The sequence below is a fragment of the Homalodisca vitripennis genome, chromosome 5, assembly GCF_021130785.1.
Source record: "Homalodisca vitripennis isolate AUS2020 chromosome 5, UT_GWSS_2.1, whole genome shotgun sequence".
NCBI classification, from domain to species: Eukaryota; Metazoa; Arthropoda; class Insecta; order Hemiptera; family Cicadellidae; genus Homalodisca; species Homalodisca vitripennis.
Window position 1 is genome coordinate 144,321,694 of NC_060211.1, and position 17,308 is coordinate 144,339,001.

The following is a 17,308-nucleotide window of genomic DNA, read 5'->3' on the forward strand; positions in this document are numbered from 1 at the left end:
CAATGGCCAAATGTTTGACGTTTGCCATACAGTTTAGGTTATGGCATTATTATAATGTTGTAGAATTTGGATTGGTAAAAATGTTTCTACTTTAATACACAACAATTTTGTTAATGATACTAGCCGCAATTTAGTGATATTGTTATTAATATGAATATATTTCCTTATTCACAGTGAAGCAATTACCACAAAACTTGTAAAAATGTATACTTTATTCAACTGTTTTAAAAACAGAAGTATCATTCGGCAATAACATTACTTAAAAAATGAAGATTAAATATCAGAAATTAAAATGGTCTTATTGCTGTATATTTATGGGGCATGTCTCAAAATCAATTTTTAATAACATTTAACAATAAAAAACCTAAACATCATCCCTAGTGTAACTGTTTTGTGGTGGTAAACTAATATTGTAAAAGATTCCAAGAACAGATATCATTAATCAGGTTCACATACCATTGTTTTAAAACGACTTCTCATGGGAACTCTTTAGAACTGGTTTTTAATTGGGGGAATTCTCAGCTCGATAAAACAATATGCAGGGGAGTGGAACGGGGGGACGATTAAATTCAACTAGTTTTCGATAAGACTATAAGTTCAGTCATTCTTTTTATTGCTGACACACTCTTTACTCTTAGTACAAGTGCCATTGATATCTGACATCGAAGTGCCACATTTTCAGATATAATCAAATCCTCTTTTTCAGTGGTTTTCAATGAGATTTGTAAACACAATAAAAGACACAACGTTTGTCTATTTAAACAATTACATATAGAAATAAGCTTATGATGTGTAATTTTATTTATATTTGGGTTAATCATTGGTAAGCCTGTTTCAATTCAGTTCAATTTTCTTGCACTAAATATTGAATTTCTCCTATAGCATATTACTGGCTTGATTAGCCGTTCTATTACATGTAACAGCTAAATTAAACCTGTTTTATTATGCTATAAGCTGGCAATGATTTTTTTTCAAGTAATTGAAAATCTTGTCCACTGAGGACAAAACTTTCTGTCCTCGTACTACAGTATGTGGCTTCCTTTGATTGGTAACTCTTACTGTTTTTATTTATCTCTTTATTATTTTTATTGAATAAGGCAAGGAGAAAAACCTCTCCCAATAGATTTCAAATTATGAGAGATCTTTCCTCAAAAAACCACAATAAAAAGATTATACAAGCTGTATTCTTTTTTTTACTATTTGTTACGTTGAATCGTTTTTCTTTCTCTTCCTCCCATTCACAGCTGTTAATCAGTTGACACCCCACAAATATTAAAAGCTAACTAATCAAACCTTTTCAACGCAAGCATGTCTTCAATATCTTCATTTACATATACGTCACCCTATTTATAAAACATGGTGCCCAGCTGCTGGTAAAGAGTGTTAAGTCCTAAAAACATTAGTTTGAGTATTCACGTGTGAAGTTTCAGTAAATCTGAACCTACACTTTTTTAAATTTGATATGTGGCATTTTACACCTACAGACTCTATTTTCATTAAAATATTAAGTTTGTGTAATTACCTTAAAAAGGTACTATATCTTCAAAAATAACGTAACAATATTTTTATTTTATTAGAAAAAAAATGTAAAAACTTTTTTTGACTTGGAACTTAACACGGTTTTACACTAAAATTGCATGGACTTCTTCTTAACTTATTTATATACCTAAAAGGAAAGGCTGCTGATTTGAAACAGAACTTTTTATTAACAGACTGTCTTTAAATATTAAATTTGTTTGTAGGGTTAAAAAAAAACAAACTTTAAGTTGTTAATTGTTAATTAATGTCAAAGGTAGATTAAATATTTATACATCAAACACAAAAGTTTTACTTGGAAAAATACATATTGGTATTTGACAAAATTTAATTTTTTGTGTTTCGGAATAGATGTAAAAAACTGTTTAACAATTCTTATTCCCTTTACAGAGCCAGTGAATATTCATATTCAAACCAATTAATTATTTTTGAAAATGGCTATTAAACCCTTTCCTTTGGCGGATTGTTTTTATATTATTTCTTTTCGTTTTTACATGTTTTTCTTTTTTGGAATTTTGTGCGTTTCCTCCTTTTTACATACTAATGGTACTGCCACTTCTGTTTCTTCATTTGAATTGTCATTGGATAGGTATCCTTTGCTTCCCTGTGAAATCTTCAGGTCTTATAAAATTGGTTTGGAAAACAAGGTGAAATAAAAGGTTAATTGGTAAAGGAGGTCTTACTTTTTGTTTTCGAGGGAATAGGGTGTTTTGGCCCTTGTAACGTTAGAACTAGGAGGTCATTGCAAAAGTGGTTTCATTACATCTCCTTTTAAAAAAACTGTATACATTGAAATTGACTTGGGCGGTCCAAGGAAGGAAGTTTTGTTAGAAAATGATTCCAGGTTCACTTTTTAGAATACTTCAACAGACTGCACATTCCTCCATTGAAAACTGTTTCCTACAACATCATTGCTTGCGCTGCGGAGATCACTTTTGAAAGCTTAGCATAAGTCAAAAAGAAGTCGTGCGTTGTAAAGGGTCTTCATTACACATACAATAATAGGTGATGCTGTTTGATTCCTGGTTGGGACTTCGTATTAGCTGGCTCCAATCGGCGGGTGGTTAAGTTTCTGTGAATGTTTTTTTTTACGTTTTTCAATTAGAGCGTGAGATGTATCACTACTCCTTGTGGTATGCCCAGTATTCAAACATTTATAGTTGATTTTAATTTAGCCTGGCGAATCTGTAGGAGTCACCATAACATTGCAGCTATGTGTGTGTTATTGTTCTGGCCCCCACATGTATCTGTGTAATTGTCAAACATGTCACATCAGGTTTTTGTAGCTGCCACGAAAATAAACTGAATGATAAATGAACCCACTTCATTGGCACCTCTACCCAGCTATACATTCATGCCAAGGTAACAGTATGTTAAGCCCTTCAGTGCAGGTCGTATAGACTTGTTAGGTTGAAAGTCCAAAGTTTGGCGTTTATAGAAAGCCGACACAGAATTGTCGTGCTAGAAGAGTTGGCAGGCATTGTCTGCAAATCAAAATGTCAATGTTTTAGTGGTTTGGTAACTTTTGGATTTTTCTTTATGTAACTTTTTAGATTCATACGCAAAAACTCTGCCATCTTCAAGATCATGACAATTTTTTTTCTTTTAAATTATCGCAAACATTTTTTTCATCTTACGAAGATAAAATTTGTGCTCTTTACCTGCACCAACATATTCTAAATTTGCTTAGATCTTGATGACATGATGGTAAACTAATTGTACACTACATTCACATTAACCAACAAAAACTATCAGGTTATGATGATTATTATGTGCTTGTTTTCAGAGTTTGGTCAATACAAACTACTGAAAAACTAAATTTTTTAAGGGGTCAAATCAAGGCTTTAAACAGTGGTATAGTGGTTGTTAACTTATAAATAAATTAGTAATAGAGCGTTTTAAGTCACAAATTGCTTGGACCTTAACATACTAAAACAAAATAGACCTTAAGCAAGTAGAGTCTGAGTAAAATGTGACATGGACTAAAACACCACTTTACACAATCAAATATGTTCACTTTTTAATATATACATTTTAGCGCACAATGATAACCTGTTATTATCGTGGAAAAGGACTTATCACCCTATACACTAACATAGATTTCTTGTTGTGCGATGCGGAGTGTAGCAATAACTCATTTTGACAATTTTGGACTTAAATCTCTTTCTACGCAGCTGGCACAGAAAAACTTGAATTGCTTCTAAATGTGTTGTTAACAATGTAATCTTGGGAACGTCTGGGCCACTTCGGATAATTGTCCCCGGTTTTTTATTATTTTCCGAGTAAGGTTTTTAGGGAAGATATCAATACAGAAATTTGCCACTCCGGGATGAATATTTTAGGAAATTTGGAAAATAAAATACATTGATATATATTATTTACGCCGAACACAGCCCAATTAATTTAAACTACAAGTTCATGTTTCAGCAGAACAGAAGTCTTGTGCATGAACAAGGGATAACATTCTTTGTAAAACTAATAATATTAAGAACGAGTCAAAGAAGAACAAACAACCTATAAAATGATTGTATAACAAGAATGTGTGTGCTCATTTCAGTTTGGTAATTTCTGAGATTAGACAGTCCTCTTTGTTTAGGGGGGGGGAGGACACTTTTGTTGTTTTTATCAGGGTTTGTGATTTGAAAATTATTTCAACTATAATTCTTTAGGGCTGTCGATTTTGTGAGGATTCCGTTTTAAAAAACTAAATGTCTCTGTCAGAGTATAACTGTTTTGACAGTTAGACAATTGAGCACGGGTAGTATAAACTCTGTATAATAACGGAAGATCATGGTATGAACGAACAATTTGAATACTTGCTGAGGAAATAAATACCTGAGGGACGCCCTAAAATCGCATCTGATAAAAGCTTTTACGCATAAAATACAAACCATCCCCCACTACCATTGACATTGTCCTTGAAGACCACTGCACTAGCCTTGGTTGATGTATGTCTGTATTATTTGACAGTGGTTGGTACTAGTGATTCATAAACCTCACATTCAGTTGGGTTCATTCATTTTTGTTCGGGTCAAATTGTGAATTGAGTACAAATTCAAGGAGCTTTAAAATTTGAACTTAAGTCGAAAGTTGCGTTAATAATAACAGTAAGTTGTGTTGCAATGGGTGTTACGTTGTGACAGTATAAGAGATACTAAGAAAGTGTGATAGCTGTGTTATTGCGGAAACAAAATATTACCTAAACCTATTTGCACTATGTGATAATTGTTAGCATATATCAGCTTATTATTGATTTGGCAGAACACAAAAATTTAGATCAAATTAGGCTAAATAATAGGACATTTACATTAGGCTATTTGCACACCATTACATAGTGTCCTATATGAAAAAAATGTTAACAAATTTAATTGTATTTGCATTTTTGTTGCTGTACAGTAAAGCCCTAGGTTATGAATCAATTTTACTACAAAATTTCATCGGGTGAAAATAGTTGTAACAAAAAAGAATTGTTCAGCAACTTCAGTTTGAATGAAGTTTCACAATTTTGGTGTTACCTGTGACATACCAACACCTAACAGCAACCGGGTGGAGTTTCTATTAAAAGACAATGTTATCCCTATTTTGTGTATGGGTATGTATGATGTGTCATTAAGGCTTTGCAATTCAGCGTCTGGTAGCATTACACAATTCAGTGACATTTTCCCACCGTCAACTGAAAAATTCACCAAACTTATTTGAGAGGTTAGAAAATGAAGGAGAATTTTCCTCTTTAGATGAATTTTGTTTCAGTTACTGTCCCAAGTAATACAATAGAAGAACCTTCTAGTAATGTAACAAGTTTGTGGTGGTCAGTCCTTAATAAGCAACTGAAGAAAAATGAGAGCTGTTTGACAACTTGGGTCCGCACAAATGAAAACAACAGAGTTCTTCCGTTATGTTCGTATATAATTTGGTCAAATGGAATATATAAAAACTATCTTAAAAATCAAGAGGAATCAAGGAGCAGTGTTCTAGGTGTAGGTAAGTTAATAAGAGCAAATAATGTTCTACTTAGCCATATTATCTAACATAACTTAATCTAAACTTAGATTTTTGGGTAGACCTTAATAAGTGACCTACACTCGTTACTCGGTTTTTTATCTAATGTTTCGATTGTTTTTTATCCATTGAACAATTCGATTATAACAATTTATTTAACTTGACATACGATTTTAACTTATTAATTGCAAATAATTTTTTATGTAAAAAATAAACGACAATAAGTTGCTAATTTTTGGTGGATTTTAAAATAGCGATGAAATAATATGAAGGAAATATGTGAAATACCTTTTTGCCCATATTTTAAAGCCATTTGTTTCAAATGGCTTTAAAATATGGATTTGGCTTTTAGTAAAACCCATGGGGGAAATCCTTCATTTCATAAAAGTGGCTCACTGCTGCTATCTGGGAAAGCTGTAAACATTGTACAGTTTTTCTAATATTTAGGTCTAGGGCAAATTTGGCTTCGTTACATTGTACTATGTTATTGTTCAATTTATTTAATTAAAAATTGTTATGTATTATTTTGTTATAATTCTTGTAGGGTATGATTATGATATAATATTGAAGTTGGATAATATAATGAATTGTTCGATAATGACAATCGAATAACGAGTGTAGGCTGCTTATTAAAGTCTTCCCCCTACTTTTAACAATTTCTTAACGTAGTGTATTGTCATTTTCAGAAATAATTTTTGAATGGTCACAAACCATATATTGCACAAAAATTAAGGCTATAACATAATAAGTGTCTAACACTTGAGTAACAACACTTCATGAGTAAAGAATCCTTGCTACAACTACTTAAACCTAATTAACGTTATCCTAAAAGTAATAATGTTATCCTATGGTGAATAAAAAACAATCTAGGATATGTGTATTTATAAATATAACAAACAAAACAGTATAACATTTATTTACTTTTAACTATTTTGAAGGATAAAAGTGTCTGACACATAGTAACTTATGTGTGCATAACCACTGCACCTGGTGCCATAACAGATATGCAGTATTAATGTCAGTAATCATGGTGTGTTTACGGGGTGTGCAAAAGGTCCTTGAGGCTTAAGTGCATGGCAATAGGCCACTCCGTAGAAGAATAAAATCAGTGGTAATTCAGTGGTAACTTATTACCGGAATACTGAGGTTTCAGTAACAACAGCTTGGCTGATTGATTTGTTCTCATAACGATTTTCTCGTTTTGGGTTACTCGGTAACCAGTAAAAGTCAAGGCGTGATCTTACGTTGAAGAAGTTAAACAAATCTGAGGTCGGGAAAATACCGATTAAAATGCCATTTCGCCATCCGCGCGGGCTGCGGTGGCTCCACTTCTGACCAAAATAAAGAAAAAACATCCCTTGAGTGTACCCAAATTCAAGATCATATCACGTGAGCACTTGTTTATCTTTAACTTTTTACATTTATAATACATACCTATTTATAACCTAATAATAAATGGTAGATAACGACTTTGTAATACCCATAATTGTGTTGTATAGTCAAATTTGAACTAACCTGTTTACAAATTTTTTAGTTTATCAGTCTATGTTACATTGTAGTGAGGTATTTTAAGTTTGTGTATACTAACATGCTACCATAGTAACATATTACAGGAACGTAATAACTCAAACATTTTAGTTTGTTATAGTTATTAACAAAACAACAGTATTTCCTGTTTCAAGCGGTCATTACTCAAATACCATACACTTGATTTAACTTTAATAATGTTGAACTGGATTACGTTATAGACTTAAGGTTGTATTATAATGAAGCTATATTTTTACATGTCAAAGAAATATATACATTATTGATTATAGAAAATCATACAACTTTGGTTATTTTGTTTACCTGAGGGGTGTACCAGGGACAGTAACAAAGGGTACCTTGGGATTATACCGACCACACCCAGACATGAATCGTTATTTTGACATTTTGCTTCTACTGATTTACTAGATTAGCGTAGAACAATATTTCGTCAATATAAAACAGGAATTGTCTTATCGCAAACCCCTCCCCATCTCCTCAGACAGAGGTCAAAGTCGGAGCGGTCTAGTAGATAACGTGATTGCGAGTCTCGCCGCCCGTTCAACTGGTTCGTTTCGCTTTGTTTTTGTACTTCCTGTGTTTTACCTCTACATTTCTCCAAACACAAAAATTCAACAAAAACAAACATTACCAAACTAAAACTAAACTCTTTATTGAAAAAACACTCAACACTTGTTTTTTATTCTTGATCACATTCCGCCACCCAAAATGCTAGTGCCTCCGGCCATCAGCGCGGGCTTCGGCAGCACCGCGCTGATGTCAAGGAAAGAAAAACATCCCTCGAGATAGTACCTAATCAGTAAAATATCAAATTCTAGAGGGGCTGATCAGAAATATAAATTGAATTGTAATGGAAAAGGCAATTATGTACAGTGCAAATCATGTGATGCCGCGCGGCCTGCCGTAATCGGGATTCTCAAGAAAGATAAGATAACAGCGACAAAAAATACCGATCACAATTACCTGGAAATGCTTGTAAGTTTGTAATTTTGCAATTAAAGAGTTGTTTTTTCGTTCTATCATGTCTATTTCTATAAATTTATATTTTTGTGTTCTTCATACTTGGTGTGGTCGGTTATAATCCCAAAGTACCTAACAAAGTATGTCTTTAAACTGCAGACAATGAAGAAAAAGATGAAACATCATCTTTTATTTATCTATTCTTTAATAAATTATATTTTAAATAGTAAGAACCTCCTTTAAAACTCAACAAAATCTAATTTTTTTTACTTCTCAACAAAACAAGCAAGATGCTAATTACTTCCTACAATCTTTGTCGATGCTGAGATATTAGACCAAGTAGAGAAAACAAAGTTCCTTGGCTTGGTCAAAGACGAGAACTTAGTATGGCACGGGCATGTTATGCATGTTATTACTTAAACATCAAGTGGTCTTTATGCTCTAAGGAGAATGGCCCTAGGTTCATGTAACTTTTAATACTTTAAAAATCAATTTATTATGCCTTCATCCATTCCTATACTGCCTACGGAATTTGTATATATGGGTCAATGACAAGGAGCAAATATGGACAACATTTTTAAGCAATCAAAAATGGGCATTTAATAATTTAATTTCATTTGAGAAAAGGACGATTCTGTTAAAACAGATATTTCCTGAATTTAAGATATTTACTGTGTATAGTTTGTATTATTTTATGAGACAGTAAAATTTGCTTTTCTCAATGATTAAAGTTGTAAGAGATAAATTAAAATCTGTTTCATGCATATGGTACAAGGTCACACAGATTTGTAGAACCACACAATTTAGCATTTTAAAAAAGAAAGCTACCTCTGTTTTTTAATTTTTGAAATTTTGGATTTAAATTAATTCATTATATCAAATTATGCAATAAATATTTTGTTCAGATATTTTTCTAACGTTTACTATTTTTTTACACAATTTTTCAATTTTTTGCTCTAACATATGTGTCCCAGTGGTATGTGAAACACGGGGACATGTGTCCCACTGGTAGTATACACAAGTATGTAATTGGTAACAATAAGGTAAATAATAATAAGTAATTTATTCAAACACATGTTTATTACAACAAATAAAAAAGAAAAATCAATTCCAATAAATTGCACAAATACATGAAGAGATACATTTTACATAATCAAGTGTGATATATTGCAAAACAAGTTTTTACAAAGTGGGAGGTCACATTCTGCACACATGGTTTTTGTTTGTTTTTCTGTCTGGTTATCTGAGCAGCACTTACATCGTCTTCTGGTCTGTCCTTCCACAGGCAAATGAGTACCCAGGTTTGACATTGTTTTCACTCTCTTTGATGTTCTTCCAATTGCTAGCTCTTCTTTTGACTGAAGTATTTGTTGATCCTTCGGCGAGCAGCTGTTCGGCTAGAGGCACCATGAACGTCAGAAGAGACGCTTTCCTGTGTTGAACTTCTTGGTGCAAAATCCATGCGTTTGACAACTGATGTCCAGAAGTTTATAGAACAACCTTTTTCCACCATTTCTTTGACTTCCTATCAAAATCGTACACACCAACTTTTTGGTCAGAAATATCAACTCCTCCCATTATTTCATTGTACAAAGCAATAGCTTCAGGCCATGTAACATCCTTTCTTTCTCTATTTTGTTGGCATTCTCTTGACTGTTGTCACAGTGTCTGAGTGTAAGTTACTCAGGACAACAAAAACTGGTTAGAATCCTTCCATGATACTGCTACTACACCTTCCTTACAACATAAAAATTCACTTTCATATTTTTGAAGTTTATTTTCAAAACTTAGGCACATTTATCCTGTTCCCAATGCAAATTGCGACACTAGGATGGCTTGTTTCACATAACAATTTGACAAGAGGTAAAAAAACGATCAATTGATAGCACAACTTCTTCCTTGTCACCTCTTACAGTTGACGAAAGTTTACCCACAACTCTTTCACCTAATGAAACCGTCCACATTTTCAAGATCTTTACCAGCATAAACACTGAAGGTCATAGCAATAGCCAGTGTCAGAATCGCACCTTTCCCATATTTTTATGCCCCTCTTTATGGGTTTCAGTGGAACATATTGTTTTAGGGTCGACCTACCCTTGAACTTAGCTATTGGATTTCATCAATGCTTTGAAAAAGTTGCTTCTGTTCTAGCTTTAGGAAAAGTATGTTTCAAAACAAGAAACTAACTCATCTACATAATAAATCTTAGTAGCATTTTCAGGTTCGTTTGGCAGGTTGAAGTACAGCTTCGACACCAACAACTGAAACCTGTTCCTTGATATAGCTTTCTTTATAGCTACATTTCCCATGGATTCTTGCATGGACCAGTAGTCAGATATATTTGGTAAAGCGATTGTAGCACATGATGAGAACGCAGCCTGTTACCACCATTATTTCATGATAATTCGTCTTAGCTATATTTTTTGTCTTTTCTTTTTTGTAGTATGTCTAATCTTTGATTTGTGCAGTGCGATATGAACAAAAAAAGGCTTTTAGGGAAAGCTTCCAAAAATACTGTAATTTCCTTTGAACCTCTGTTGATTTTAGCTAAAATTATAGACCTAACTTTTATTGGCAAGGATTTTCTAGGTTTAAAAGTTTTGTTTTACTTTATTCCAAATGATTTTTGGTCTCTCATTACCTACATGCTTATTTTTTACCTAGTTCTGTTCTATTCTTCTTGTTAGTCCTCGGCTGGGGTACTTGTTCTTTTACCAGAATCTGCAGGGGCCTGATGACTGTTATCGGCAGTGTCCGGCTGGTTGCTAGTTCCCCTCACCAGGATCATTAGAAACCTGCCCACCGTCATCAGCATCATCAGGTGTTTGAGCAGCTGGATCTTCAGAAGCATCATCACTTTCTTTGGAAGAATCAGATTGGTGAACGTCATTATCACTATCAGCAAAAAAACTGTTCACATTCACTTTCAGAAAAATCAGAAAGTTTATAGGCTAGTCTGGGTCTTTGTCTTGCTATCGTTCATCAAATCACCTTCCAAAGGTCTTCTCAGGTTCACTTGAAGGAAACTCTAGCAAACTAATTATGCCTTTAGTATTTAAATGCGACATGGTCCTACACTACCACTGGGACGTATATGTCCCGTACTGAAACACCACTGGGACACCTGTGTCCCAGCACAAAAAATACAAGAATATGCCAAATAATATAAACAAGTTTCACTGAAATAAATCAATAAGCAAATTGTTTGTATATACAGTACGGTTATCTGTGGCTATTAGGGACACAAAATAACTCACTATATTGAATGTAAACAGTCACTAGCAAAAACAACAACACCATAACCTCAAATGTGCAACCACATGGTCAGAACAAAACAACAGTGAAATAAAGACTGAGTGCTCCAGCAAGTTATTGTGCCACTACAACAAAGTGAAAATACCCATCTGAATGACTGTTACAAAATTGACCTCAAACTTAGCATCAGTTAGTGTCCATATTTTTTTTAAATTCTCTCGGGACATATGTGTCCCATTGGTAGTGAAAGGGTTAAAGGAAGCAAATTCTTTGACACCTTGCCACAAGACATTAAACAAGAAAAAAATGTTAATACATTTTTAAACTTATTAAAAAGGTTTTTATTGCAGTCTGGCTCTAGTACTCCATTGACGAGTTTTATCTTCTGTAATTGGCGCATGTTTTAAAACTCAATAGTACAAAGAGATAATAAACATACTATTGGATACATAAATAATAGGTTAAAAATTCCTCATTAAATTATATATTGGAAACATGAATGAACAATGTATGAAATAAAATTTATTTTGTTATTTTTAAAAACTAAAATTTTGTTAATAACTTTCAATTTAGTACAATGGATGATTTTTTTTAGATAATAAAAGGAACACTATTTTCATGTGAACTGTTCGTTATATTTTATGAAATAAAAAGATATTGGAGGGGGGTTGGGGGGAAGGTGAATTGAAAGGGGTTCTGGTTGGGGGGAAAACCTGGAAGGGTTATATTCATGTATATAACAAGAAGTGGGAATAGGGAGGTGAGGAGCTTGGCCACCGACACTGACATTGGTTTCTAAATGGGGGAGGGAGGACAGAAAGACATCAAGAACCGGATTATCACAAAGGGACATGTAATAATTTACAGTACCGTAATCGCGTAATTAATAATAAAGTCCGTTTATTTTTTAATAACATAGTATTTTTAGGTCTCCAGTAAGAAAGAACTGTTCCAAATACGTGGCCTCCGGATAATTCCATATTACACCATTCTCTTTTTAGTTTCGCTATGAAGATGCGTTATTTAACAGAAATATTGTATTTAAATTATATTTGATATGTCAAAAAATGTTTGCAGCTTTATTTAATCATATAATATGTTAATTGCCAAAGCTAAACCCCCTTTAACCTCTACACTAATAAAAGTCACTTTTATTACTCTTTAGCTTTGTTTTCGGCGGGTGTTAGTTTTTACCTATGTAGTACAGGGCGAGGCAGACTATCCGCCTGCGATGTATAGCAAGCTGAACCGAGAATCCTACCTCTTTCGTTTTAATTAAAACCCCAATATTTCAACTCCAAAAGAATTCAGGAATATAATTTTTAACAAACAAAAACACCCAAAAATGGCACTTTTGGGGGGTAAAGTTTATTGATAATGTTTTAAAATGTTAAGTTAGGTTGAGCTATAACTCATTTTAAAGATCTCTCTGTATTGACTGATCATTTTTGTATAAAAGTTTTGGATTTATATAACTTTTTTTTCAGGGGTGGTCCAAAATGTCAAAGTTATTACGGTTTTATGGTTTTTTTTTTACTGTTACCCAGTTGGAAAAAGTGTTATAGAATCCCAAATTTTTATTTAAAGGTTCCCAAAGAAGTACTCTTTCTAAAAATATATTATTATTTGTTACTTTCAGGATAATTTCCGATTTTTTTTTAAGTAGTTCAAATTTATTACATTTCAAACTCATAAATACCCTAAAAAACTTTTTCAAAATAAAATAGCAAGGTGCAGCACCTTTATACCTATCAATACCTATCTTAAAAACTAAAGGTTGTTAATTTCTATATGCTGTATAACTTGAGCTTGGTAACTCGGTAACTTGCCAGTATTTTTTATTGATACAGAATAAAACTTTGGTCTGAGACAATAATTGCACAAGTTTTGGATGATTGGACAGGTCTTTAACTAATAAAAGTTTAAAGATAGTGGACTTTTGTATGCATATGAAACTTTTAACTCCGATAACGCCCATTATAGACCAAAAATGATTGCTTTAAATTAATTTTATGATTATAAACAAACTTACTTATATATTCTGTAACTTTTTCTCTATCTCTAAGAGGTTTTCAGATTGTGGCCCACTAAAAGTTTGGAAAAGGAATCTATGTAGCTTAATTAGTATTGTATTATAGAACAATACAGAAAATTGTTTTTGAAATTCATAATATCTTTTTACTATATTAAAGTTTGTTCTTACTTGTTTTCTATACTGCGTAACATTTCCAGAGTAGGGAACATACTCAAATTGAGTACTAAAACATTACAGAAATAAGTGTGAAAACAAGAACTTGCCGTTCAAGGTAGCATCCATTCGCATTTGTGCAGACATTTAACATTTATAATCCAAAAATTGACACTTTTCATACAACTTACATTTTTACTCATTTTTCAATAACTGGGTTTCATATAAAATAATAAAATAAATAAAATAAAATAAAATAAGATGGTTTCAAGATTTGTTTTAGGTTTGCTTTTCCAAGCTCTTGATTACATATCGTCATTGGAACGCCAAACATAATTTTGAATTGATTGTAATTGTAATTGAATTAAAGTCTAGGTTTTTTACAAGCAAATAATATATATATATTATTATATATATATATATATATATATAAAAATTGTATAAATGGCAATAGCCTTATTTAATTTCAATTAAACATTGGTAGCACATTCACCCGGCAAGTGAGGAAGATCCGGGTGGTTCGCACTCCCGGCGGAGCAAGTACTTTTTGCGATTCAATGTTTATTGAAATTATATATATCATATGATATATATATGCATGTTGTGATATATACTGAAAATAAGTAGAAAGGTGTCCTTACTTGAAACTATTGAGCAAATCCTGTTTAATTGCATTCAACCTGACTATTATTGACAAAAAAATGAAAATATAAACAAATGCAACAGTAATGAAACATTGCAAGCTAACAATATGGACATGGTGCAACATGGCATTGTATAAAGGACTAGTTAAAATATGCATCTCAATGTAGTAAAGTACACAAATTTTATCCTAAAGATAAATATTTCTGTCAAACTTTTGTGCGTTCGAACATGTTCTAGTGTTCCAACTAATAAACAACAATTATGATAGTCATTATCACCTTAAATTTCTGTTATTTTTTCATACAAAAGGCGTATCAGATTTTGAAGGCACTTAATGTTAAAAGTTGAATTAATATATCGTTCTTAATTACTAACCTAATTAATAAAATTGTAACTCTGAGCAACAATTTGTTAAAAAAAGATATAAGCAAATTGTGTTTCTTACTTTTAAGTACGGATTACTAAAATTTGGTCTCTACTAACTCGTTTTTAAATTAAACATATAGATTATTTGTTTTTTGGTTGTTTTGCATCATAATCCCAATATAGCGAGATGTACCTCTAAGGTCATTAAAACATTACTACCCCCCACCCCCCCCCCCCCCCACCCCCCCCCCCCCCCACCCCCCCCCCCCCCCACCCCCCCCCCCCCCCACCCCCCCCCCCCCCCACCCCCCCCCCCCCAGGTGCTATGAAGCCGCACCCAACAATGTTTATGGTCGCATCAATTGTGATAAGTATCTAAGATGCATACATGCAATGCTACATGTTACATTTTTACCTTCGTGTTTTAACTGTGTTTCATACATGAGTGAAATATTAAAAACTATAATTTTTAGGACACTTCGAATCCTTAATTTAACAAAAATAGAACACTTTCGGGTTCGATCTGTCCTTATCTTCAGGTGTGAAAATATCTAAGGCATGAGGATACGCTGACACATCAGTTGTAAACTTTAATGCAAATATTGTATGGCAGTATAAAATAGATCATTAAGCCTTAGTTTCCAAACGTATTATTAAAAGATTAAGAACGTATCAAATGATGTAAAGTTGAGAAGATAATCTTCATTGAAGGTATTAAGGGTAACATTACCTTTTAAACATCAATGGCTTGTGTTACAGAAATGTTTAAGCTCAAGTTCAAGATGCTTGTATAATGTATAATCTTTTATTGTTGTTCTTAATACATATTAGCGTTGTGTGCTGTCTTATTTATAGTAGTTGTTTCCGTTGTTTGGGATTATAATATTTATTCCAACTATGTAATGGGAGAACAATTGATTTGCCATGAACGTAAATAGCACTATAAACAGAATATCATTATCATTTAATCTACATTAAAACTTGACAGAAATTTAAACCATTCTTTGCAGTGGTGTTTATCGTGATGTTAACCTAAAAAATAATGTTAATAATAGTAATTCACAGAAATTCGTTCACAATTTACATTATATATCAATATACAATATCTTTATTTTAGAATATGCGTATTTGGTATTTTAAATTTCATTGACGAATAATTATCCGAATTCCGTGGTGAATTAATAAAATTTAAAATTAACAAAAATTCTCCTGTTATAGGTTCAATCTAAACTTGGTAAAAAACCCATCGGAATGTTACAGCTTGTATCAGAGTTAATTTATAACTATGAATTACAGACAGCAACTAACACCATGATCAACTATAATGATCACTGAGCCAGTCATCATGACTGAACTTGACTTCAGAAAATGAAACCAAGACATAAAAGACATGTTGTAATTTGCATGTAGCAAATTACAGTTTGGTACATGTACAGTAATTTGCTACTTAACCAAATTTTGTCCACTCATTTGTTTGCTGAGCTCAGGAATGTATTTTATAGGAACAACATGTTTACGTATTACATACATGATTAGTAGGCCTACTTTTGGTAGTCCGATTGCTCAATCGAATGAAAATCGCACAACTGATAAGTATCAACTATGCAATTAAGATCGTGGTTTTTTTTTTTAATTTGGGACTTCGTGACCTAACAAACTCTTATTCTATTTACTTTTCAAAAACATTTTAAGATTTTATTTCATTTTTAGTAATATGCTAAATAGGTTATGAACTATCGCTGAAGTACCATTGAAAGACATATATTTTATTGAAAAATATATTTTTAGTTATACGTATAATTATTACTGAATAAGATGTACGGTTAGTAAAAACGTAATTTTATTTTAACTATTAAGAGTATATTTTTATTATTTTATACCTTTGTAACTTGATAAAATATCAATCAAGTTCTGAACAATTGTTCACGCTTCTATTCACTATGCTTTAAACAAATTGTTAAGGGACTTTTCAAGTTCCTACAAGATTTGAAATGAAGTGTCGCAATATTCTTTTCTCATTGTTTACAACATGCAGAGTACTTTAAAAACATATCTTTGGTAAGGGAAGCTCAAAACTGAATAAATTTGATTCAGAAACCCACTAAATGTCGTACTAAATCAATAAAACAGGTAATTGTTACCAATCACACAAAATAACAATAAAACTATTTTATTATTTATCAAATATAGATCTTTAAGTTTATAAAAACAAATGATTCGTTTTGTTCACACTAAATTCAAGGTTTTAAACTCATTTTTATGTGAGGTTGCCACAGAAAAGCATATTTTTTATATTGCAAATTTTGAAGTTACTGAGGGACAAAGATTTCTAGAAGAATATTGTTTTTGGTTTTGTATTATATCTTATTTTGAGATAATTCCTAATTCTCCTAGAGCCTAAACAACCTACGATAAAAGTAAGCGTCATTCATATTGTTTAAAATACCAGCAAACACCGGCTATGGCCAATTGTAATATAACGTGTATTTTCAGCAAGAAATGTTCTAACTAGATCTAAATGTGTGTATATTTCAAGTAGATCAAACCATTAGTCATTAAATATAGAAAATTAATCAGGAGTTATTACATGTAACAGATTTAAGTTCAACACGAATTAACACATTTGAAAATGGCTAATTCCTTATTTACAAGACTTATCTTTTGAAGATATGTTACGGTAAAGAAAGATTCTCATCAATAACCTGGATTTATTTAAAACTAAACACAGTTATAAACGTTACATAAATATGTAGAAAATTCCGTACAGAGTAGCCTACCACGCAGGCGAATCAAAAGATTAGTAAAAACCACATT

General features: G+C 32.3%; 1 pseudogene; it reads left to right on the top strand.

The window, feature by feature from the left end:
• The first annotated feature begins 2,030 nt into the window (after window positions 1-2,030).
• The window catches only part of LOC124363650, a 31,105-nt pseudogene continuing 15,827 nt past the window's right edge, over window positions 2,031-17,308 (top strand).